Genomic DNA, 10,203 nt, shown 5'->3' with positions numbered 1-10,203 from the left:
GGCAGAGAAGGGAGGAATAAAATGTCACTAACAATGGGTGATCAGTGGTAAGAATTAACCCAAATCAAGAAAAGGAAAGTCATACATAGATGAACAAAATATAACAAAATAACTTGTATCCTGTAATTCAAATTCCCTTGGAATTATCTAGAAGCCAATTCACCTGGTGTCAAAATCTGGAAAGAGGTTGGATGGATCTTCCTTGGTATTCCCATAGAAGTAGTCTAAAACATACATTACTAGTTGACATTTGTTGTAAAATAAACCAACTCTTTTGCTTGAAAGTGACAGAAAGCCAACTGAAAAATTCCTGAAACAAAGGAAAAAAATCACTGGCTCATGTATTCAAGAAATAGGTTTGAGGCACGGGTGTTTAAAAATTGTGGTCAGGAATTTATCTTTGTACATCCTTTAGCTCTGCCTTCCTGTGTTGGCTTAATTTCCAAGTAGGCTTGACTTTTAAAATTTTTATTATTTATTTATTTTTATTTTTTATAAGCAGCACCAGGCTTGCATCTTAAAAGCTTAGACACTCTAGGGGAATGAAGGTCTTTTTTCCCAATAGTCCTGGTAAGAGTCATGCACATTTTCTGACTGGAACTCCTAAGGTCATGTGTTCATCTCTGGAATAATCAATCAGTTGGGAACTGGAATGCTCAGACTGGCCTAAATTCCTGGTTACATTTCTTAACCCCAGAGATGGAGTCAGTTCTATGTAAACTACATAAATTGAGAGAAGAGTAGGAATATTTGCTCTAAAGGTATATTGAGATGCTATCACCAACAAAAGAAGGAAGGGATGCCATGAGGGTAGATCAACATATATCTGTTGCCCATGGAGGAGGTCATGATATGACTAGAGAATGAGGTCGGGGAGAATTAATCCCATGAACACCAAAACTTTCCTGGTGATCCCTGGTTTGTTTTCTGAGTTGGGGATAGTATCCTAAAGATTCAGATTTCTCCCCAAATCTGCTTTAGAATCTTCCTGAAATTTTATCTATCACATCCCTTTTGTTTTAGGAATTTGTGTGCCATCCTTGCCCAGGGGCCATGCTAATCTTCTCTGTATCATTCCAATTTTGGTATATGTGCTGCTGAAGTGAACACACACACCCCTTTTGTTTTAAAACTGTCTTTTTTTTCCCCAAAGCATGAGCCTTCAAGACACATTTTTTGGGCACCTGGGTGGCTCAGTTGGTTAAGCGACTGCCTTCGGCTCAGGTCATGATCCTGGAGTCCCTGGATCGAGTCCCGCATCAGGCTCCCTGCTCTGCAGGGAGTCTGTTTCTCCCCCTGACCCTCACCCCTCTCATGTGCTCTCTCTCATTCTCTCTCTCTCAAATAAATAAATAAAATCTTTAAAAAAAAAAGACACATTTTTTAAAAAAGAAATTATCATTCAATTTTCTTTCTTCCACTTTGTTTAGCTATGTACATCAAAGTGATATCAACCCATTGTGAATATACTTTATTCTAGCAAAGTTACTGGCTAGGTAAGTTTGGAAGGCCAGGCTGGAAATGTAACCACTTCTCGTAAGTATTTTTTAAATGGAAAAATGAATTTCATGTTCCACCCAACTAATTTACAAATGAACCATTGGAATACAATCCATTTACAAGCATATACTGCTAAGAAATCTAGCCCATGCATCAATGAACTTTAATTACATGGGATCATTTGATTAGCTTAGTCTTCCTTCTCTATTCCAATAACCAAGTATTTTCCTGGAGCAAAGTTAGAGCAGATATGATCAGTTGTATGAGTTGGGGCAATTGCGTTTATTTGAATGGATGACCTAGGTATAACCATGCCTTAAATAAACTCTCTTCCCTTCCTGGTGAACATAGAGGGAGATTAGTAAGGACCTCTCTTCTTCAGTGAATTTATCAGAAAATCTTGTTTCCAAACAGATAAAAATATTTTAATGACTCTTAAGATAGGCACAATCTTTGAGCTGATGATTTTGGAGAAGCCCTTTAAAGAATGTAATTCTCAGAAGAGAACTTCCCAGGGGTTCAGAGAAGCAGTGTTTTTATTGGTCACCCTTGTGTGCTACCTTTGGTTTCCAGACTTGCAAGACTGATGGCAGTAATGTTAAACTACATTTCAACCCTTTAGAGAGACTTCACTGATCCTCCTATCCATTCATTCAATAAGTATACACAGATATAGGATTCTGAAAAATGGGGCCAGCCAGGCCATTGGGCCCCAACATTTAAGTTTAAAGGAAACTTGACTTTTGACATCTGATCAGCTCCACATGTACATGGGAGTAGCATGAAGTCTCATCACAAATGCTGAGCCCAGCTGAAATCTGAGGGATCCTCAAATAACTAAGTAGGAGGTTGAAATGGTGTCCTCAATCTGAATCTATAAGTTGCTTGATTCCAAGGGAAGATCTCAGGAAGTGGTATAGATGTTTTTGTGGGAAAATATGGAAATAAATAAGGATGAATCTCAGGAATCTACAGTCTGATGGGGGAGATTGATGTGGAAAAATTCATTATAATATCAGACAGAGAAAAAAAGTTGCTAGGCTAAAAGCTTTGGGCCGGGGAAGGATTCATGATAGCTGTACCCTGCATTCTTGTCTGTAAGCTGGACAACCTTTGGTTCCTACCACCTCTGTGGTGAGTATCTTATTTTTATTCTGTATGATTCTAAACAAGGAGAACCCCCTTAGCCCAGAGACTCACAAAGTGGTTAATGGTACCTCTAGGCCAAAAAAAAAAAAAAAAAAAACCCAAGAGTTTTATTAAATAGTTAGGTCCAAACAATTTCAATGTATGACATATAACATATTTATGTCCTAACAACTTAGTAGCTGTTTGAAAAAATACACATACACTGAACAAAAAAATTTATTATATTTTTAAATAACCATAGTTATTTACTGATAGATGGGTGTGCCTGTTCAGTAGCGCACCACTTCTGAAACCTTGGTGCCAAGTAGAACAGCGCCACCCTTATTTCCAGTTCCATGGTGAGTTTTGCCTGGCACTGGCTTTTTATCAGAGCAGCTGCTGAAAACCCAGCTTTGCAAAGGTAGGGTGTCATCAAAAGGAGCTGGAGTTAATGTTGAAGCCATGAACTACCACAGCTACAAATTCATGCAGTGGTGACAGATCTTGAGGATCTCTGTGTGTCTTTTACAAATATGAAACACCATGCAGTGCTTGTGTGTTTGCTCTAGTGTCCCATGCACAGTGTGAGAACTCAGACTTCAGCTATCTTTTTTCTGTTTCTCGTAGTGATATCCATGTCCTCCAATCCCCACGTCTTATATTCGTGTTTGGACAAGGAGCTTTCTGCTGAGTCAAAAATATGGACTCAGAGAGCTGCCAGTAAACATCAGTTATGTTGAATTGGACTACACCAATGGAGATGAACTATCAAATCTGGAGAGGATAACAGAATACACTTATTACTTAAATTTAGAGTCAGTGTAGATTGATGTATTTGTATTTTTAATGATTCAGAAGCACTTCCAAATCCTGAGGTCCTCACCATGATTATTCATTAACATGGTTCTATGAGTTCAGTGAGGCCCAGTTTATAGATTTATGGTATCAGAATGCCAGATTAGCTGTACTATGCAATATATTATTTCTCTAATTCCAGTAATGTCAAATTCATCTAGAGCTGCAGATGACTTTGGAATAACTATGTTTTCTGGCAGCATTGAAAGAGAATGGTTTGTGGGAACAAGAAATCCTTATGAAAATGGAGATCCAATAGATTTGGCACAGTCTTTTTGTTGGATGGGATGTATATAAAGGGATTAATGTTCCTTCTCTCATTTAAGTAAATCTTGCTCTATGGTTCCCCACCCATGAAATCCATAGCATTTGTTGGCTTAGGGGAAGGACAGGTACCATCCAGAATAAAGACATCATTGCTGGGCTCTGAACCTCAGAATATTCTGGAGTCCAAACAGCAATGGTTATCCAACTTTAGTAAACATCAGAAGCAATTGAAGGATTGCTAAGAGAGACATTACTGGGCCTTATTACAGAAACCCATTCAGAGTTTCTGGCTCAGTAGATGTTGGGTGGGCCCCCAGAATTTGCATTTCTTCTTTTTTCTTTTCTTTTTTTTTTATTATGTTATGTTAATCACCATACATTACATCATTAGTTTTTGATGTAGTATTCCATGATTCATTATTTGCATATAAGACCCAGTGCTCCATGTAGAACATGCCCTCTTTAATACCCATCACCGGACTAACCCATCCTCCCACACCCCTCCCTTCTAGAACCCCCAGTTTGTTTTTCAGAGTCCATCATCTCTCATGGTTCATCTCCCCCTCCTATTTCCCCCCCTTCATTCTTCCCCTCCTGCTATCTTCTTCTTCTTTTTTTTTTTTTTAACATATAATGTATTATTTGTTTCAGAGGTACAGATCTGTGATTCAACAGTCTTGTACAATTCATAGCGCTCACCATAGCACATACCCTCCCAATGTCTATCACCCAGCTGCCCCATCCCTCCCACCCCCCACCACTCCAGCAACCCTCAGTTTATTTCCTGAGATTAAGAATTCCTCATATCAGTGAGGTCATATGATACATGTCTTTCTCTGATTGACTTATTTTGCTCAGCATAACACTCTCCAGTTCCATCCACGTCATTGCAAAAGGCAAGATTTTGTTCCTTTTGATGGTTGCATAATATTCCACTGTATATATATACTACATCTTCTTTATCCATTCATCTGTCGATGGACATCTTGGATCTTTCCACAGTTTGGCTATTGTGGACATTCCTCCTAGAAACATCAGGGTGCACGTACCCCTTCGGATCACTACATTTGTATCTTTGGGGTAAATACCCAGCAGTGCAATTGCTGGGTCATATGGTAGCTCTATTTTCAACTTTTTGAAGAACCTCCATACAGTTTTCCAGAGTGGCTGCACCAGCTTGCATTCCCACCAACAGTGTAGGAGGGTTCCCCTTTCTCCACATCCCCACCAACATCTGTCATTTCCTGACTTGTTAATTTTAGCCATTCTGACGGGTGTGAGGTGATATCTCATTGAGGTTTTGATTTGGATTTCCCTGATGCCGAGCGATGTTGAGCACTTTTTCATGAGTCTGTTGGCCATTTGGATGTCTTCTTTGGAAAAATGTCTGTTCATGTCTTCTGCCCATTTTCTGATTGGGTCATTTGTTCTTTTGGTGTTGAGTTTGATGAGTTCTTCAGAGATTTTGGATACTAGCCCTTTATCTGATATGTCATTTGCAAATATCTTCTCCCATTCTGTCAGTTGTCTTTTGGTTTTGTTGACTATTTCTTTTGCTGTGCAAAAGCTTTTTATCTTGATGAAGTCCCAATAGTTCATTTTTGCCCTTGCTTCCCTTGCCCTTGGTGATGTTTCTAGGAAGAAGTTGCTGCGGCTGAGGTCAAAGAGGTTGCTGCCTGTGTTCTCCTTTAGGATTTTGATGGACTCCTGTCTCACATTTAGGTCTTTCAACCATTTTGAGTCTATTTGTGTGTGTGGTGTAAGGAAATGGTCCAGTTTCATTCTTCTGCATGTGGCTGTCCAATTTTCCCAACACCATTTGTCCATTTGTTGAAGAGACTGTCTTTTTTCCATTGGACATTCTTTCCTGCTTTGTCAAAGATGAGTTGACCATAGAGTTGAGGGTCCATTTCTGGGCTCTCTATTCTGTTCCATTGATCTTTGTGTCTGTTTTTGTGCCAGTACCATACTGTCTTGATGATGACAGCTTTGTAATAGAGCTGGAAGTCTGGAATTGTGATGCCACCAGCTTTGCTTTTCTTTTTCAACATTCCTCTGGCTATTCGGGGTCTTTTCTGGTTCCATACAAATTTTAGGATTATTTATTCCATTTCTTTGAAAAAAGTGGATGGTATTTTGATGGGGATTGCATTGAATGTGTAGATTGCTCTAGGTAACATTGACATCTTCACAATATTTGTTCTTCCAATCCATGAGCATGGAACGTTTTTTCCAATTCTTTGTGTCTTCCTCCATTGCTTTCATGGGTATTTTATAGTTTTCTGAGTACAGATCCTTTACCTCTTTGCTTAGTTTTATTCCTATGTATCTTATGGTTTTGGGTGCAACTGTAAATGGGATCGACTTCTTAATTTCTCTTTCTTCTGTCTTGTTGTTGGTGTATAGGAATGCCACTGATTTCTGTGCATTGATTTTATATCCTGCCACTTGACTGAATTCCTGTATGAGTTCTAGCAGTTTTGGGGTGGAGTCTTTTGGGTTTTCCACATAAAGTATCATATCATCTGCAAAGAGTGAGAGTTTGACTTCTTCTTTGCCGATTCGTATGCCTTTTATTTCTTTTTGTTGTCTGATTGCTGTGGCTAGGACTTCTAATACTATGTTGAATAGCAGTGGTGATAGTGGACATCCCTGCCGTGTTCCTGACCTTAGGGGGAAAGCTCTCAGTTTTTCCCCATTGAGAATGATATTCGCTGTGGGTTTTTCATAGATGGCTTTTTATGATATTGAGGTATGTACCCTCTATGCCTATATTCTGAAGAGTTTTGATCAAGAAAGGATGCTGTACTTTGTCAAATGCTTTTTCTGCAACTATTGAGAGGATCATATGGTTCTTGTTCTTTGTTAATGTATTGTATCACATTGATTGATTTGTGGATGTTGAACCAGCCTTGCAGCCCAGGGATAAATCCCACTTGGTTGTGGTGAATAATCCTTTTAATGTACTGTTGGATGCTATTGGCTAGGATTTTGGTGAGAATTTTTGCATCCATGTTCATCAAGGATATTGGTCTGTAATTCTCCTTTCTGATACGGTATTAGTCTGGTTTGGGGATCAAGGTAATGGTGGCCTCATAAAACGAGTTTGGAAGTTTTCCTTCCATTTCTATTTTTTGGAACAGTTTCAGAAGAATAGGTATTAATTCTTCTTTAAATGTTTGGTAGAATTCCCCTGGGAAGCCATCTGGCCCTGGGCTTTTGTTTATTGGGAGATTTTTGATTACTATTTCAATTTCCTTAGTGGTTATGGGTCTGTTCAGGTTTTCTATTTCTTCCTGGTTCAGTTTCAGTAGTTAATACATCTCTAGGAATGCATCCATTTCTTCCAGATTATCTAATTTGCTGGCATAGATTTGTTCATAATATGTTCTTATAATTGTTTGTATTTCTTTGGTATTGGTTGTGATCTCTCCTCTTTTATTCATGATTTTGTTGATTTGGGTCATTTCTCTTTTCTTTTTGATAAGTCTGGCCAGGGGTTTATCAATCTTGTTAATTCTTTCAAAGAACCAGCTCCTAGTTTCGTTGATCTGTTCTACTGTTCTTTTGGTTTCTATTTCATTGATTTCTGCTCTGATCTTTATTATGTCTCTTCTCCTGCTGGGTTTAGGCTTTATTTGCTGTTCTTTCTCCAGCTCCTTTAGGTGTAGGGTTAGGCTGTGTATCTGAGACCTTTCTTGTTTCTTGAGAAAGGCTTGCATTGCTATATATTTTCCTCTTAGGACTGCCTCTGCTGTATCCCAAAGATTTTGAACAGTTGTGTTTTCATTTTCATTTATTTCCATGAATTTTTTAAATTCTTCTTTAATTTCCTGGTTGACCCATTCATTCTTTAGTAGGATGCTCTTTAGCCTCCATGTATTTGAGTTCTTTCCGACTTTCCTCTTGTGATTGAGTTCTATTTTCAATGCATTGTGGTCTGAAAATATGCAGGGAATGATCCCAATCTTTTCATACCTGTTGAGACCTGATTTGTGACCTAGGATGTGAGCCTTTCTGGAGAATGTTCCATGGGCACTAGAGAAGAATATGGATTCTGTTGCTTTGGGATGGAATGTTCTGAATATATCTGTGAAGTCCATTTGGTCCAGTGTGTCATTTAAAGTCTTTATTTCCTTGTTGATCTTTTGCTTAGATGATTTGTCCATTTCAGTGAGGGGGTGTTAAAGTCCCCCATGATTATTGTATTGTTGTCAGTGTGTTTCTTTGCTTTTGTTATTAACTGCCTTATATAATTGGCTACTCCCATGTTAGGGGCATAGATATTTACAATTGTTAGATCTTCTTGTTAGATAGACCCTTTAAGTAGGATATAGTGTCCTTCCTCATCTCTTATTCCAGTCTTTGGTTTAAAATCTAATTTGTCTGATACAAGGATTGCCACCCCAGCTTTCTTTTGGTGTCCATTAGCATGGTAAATGGTTTTCCATCCCCTCACTTTCCATCTGGGGGTGTCTTTGGGTCTAAAATGAGTCTCTTGCAGACAGCATATCGATGGGTTTTGGTTTTTTATCCAATCTGATAGCCTGTGTCTTTTGATTGGGGCATTTAGCCCATTTACATTCAGGGTAACTATTGAAAGATAGGAATTTAGTGCCATTGTATTGCCTGTAAGGTGACTGTTACTGTATATTGTTTGTGTTCGTTTCTGGTCTATGTTGCTTTTAGGTTCTCTCTTTGCTTAGAGGACCCCTTTCAATATTTCTTGTAGGGCTGGTTTCATGTTTGTAAATTCCTTTAGTTTTTGTTTGTCCTGGAAGCCCTACAAGAAATACCAAGAGGAGAGATCACAACCAATATGAACAAATCTATGCCAGCAAATTAGATAATCTGGAAGAAATGGATGCATTCCTAGAAAGTTTTTGTTTGCTATTTTCAATGACAGCCTAGCTGGATATAGTATTCTTGGCTGCATCTTTTTCTCATTTAGTGCTCTGAATATATCATGCCAGTCCTTTCTGGCCTGCCAGGTCTCTGTGGATAGGTCTGTTGCCAATTTAATGTTTCTACCATTTTAGGTTACATATCTCTTCGCCTGAGCTGCTTTCAGGATTTTCTCTTTGTCTCTGAGACTCATAAGTTTTACTATTAGATGTTGGGGTATTGACCTATTTTTATTGATTTTGAGAGGGGTTCTCTGTGCTTCCTGGATTTTGATGCCTGTTTCCTTCCCCAAATTAGGGAAGTTCTCTGCCATAATTTGCTCCAATATAGCTTCTGCCCCTCTCTCTCCTCCTTCTTCTGGGATCCCAATTATTCTAATGTTGTTTCATCTTATGGTATCACTTATCTCTTGAATTCTGCCCTCATGATCCAGTAGCTGTTTATCTCTTTTTCTCAGCTTCTTTATTTTCCTTCATTTGGTCTCTATATCACTAATTCTGCCTTCTGCCTCATTTATCCTAGCAGTTAGAGCCCCCATTTTTGATATCACCTCATTAATAGCCTTTTTGATTTCGACTTGGTTAGATTTCAGTTCTTTTATTTCTCCAGAAAGGGTTTCTCTAATAATGTCCATGTTTTTTCAAGCCCAGCTAGCATCTTTAAAATCATCATTCTGAACTCTAGTTCCAACATCGTACTAATGTCCTTATTGATTAGGTCCCTGGCAGTCGGTACTGCCTCTTGTTCTTTTTGTTGAGGTGATTTTTTCCATCTTGTCATTTTGTCCACAGGAGAATAGATGAATGAAAGAACAAAATGCTAACAGGGTAACAACATCTCCAGAAAATATACACTAAACATATCAGAAAAGACCTGAAACTGGAGGAAAAGAAAGGGAAAGAAAGAAAAAGGAAAAAAAAAAAAGAAAAGAAAAAGATAAAAACAAACATAAACAAAGCAAAGCAAAAAAAAAAAAAAAACAATATGATCAAATATGATCAGGCTTTTGCATAGATCAGAGCCACACAGTAGATTTTGGGCGCATTTTGGTCTGTTAGAAGAAAGTGCCTCCCAAAATTTTAAAGAAAAAAAAACATATATATACAAAAATAAGGGTTAATACAATGAAGGGATGGAATATGACTGTAAAGATGAAAATTATAAAATATTTTATAAAAGGAATTGATAAAAGAAGTTGGTTGAAAAAAGAAAGAAGATGATTTAAAAAAAAAGGGAGAGAATGTGATCAGGCAGGAGACTAGAACAAAGCCACACACTAGAGATTTAGGGTATATTTTGATCTGTTAGAAGAAACTGTATCTCAAAATTTTAAAGAGAAAACTTATATATATATACCAAAAATAAGGGTAACTACTATGAAGGGATAGAATATGGCTCTAGAAATGAAAAATAAAAAATATTTTTTTAAAAAAAGGGATTGATAAGATGTTGGTTGAAAAAGGGAAAAAGAAAAATTCAAAAAAAAAAAAAAAAGACAGTTAAAAAAATAAAAATTGACTTTGAAAGACTAAAGAATCATGGTAAAAA

At 37.7% G+C, this 10,203-nt stretch overlaps 1 non-coding gene across 1 annotated transcript; it reads right to left on the bottom strand.

The window, feature by feature from the left end:
- Nucleotides 1-1,003: 1,003 nt before the first annotated feature.
- LOC118520190 (U6 spliceosomal RNA) lies at nt 1,004-1,110 on the bottom strand. The gene has a single exon (XR_004909571.1). It is a non-coding gene; the product is annotated as a U6 spliceosomal RNA (small nuclear RNA).
- Nucleotides 1,111-10,203: the final 9,093 nt, after the last annotated feature.

Source organism: Halichoerus grypus, chromosome 1, assembly GCF_964656455.1.
Source record: "Halichoerus grypus chromosome 1, mHalGry1.hap1.1, whole genome shotgun sequence".
Taxonomy (NCBI): Eukaryota; Metazoa; Chordata; class Mammalia; order Carnivora; family Phocidae; genus Halichoerus; species Halichoerus grypus.
The sequence above is the reverse complement of the archived record's forward strand: the minus strand, read 5'-3'. Positions and strand labels throughout refer to the sequence as shown.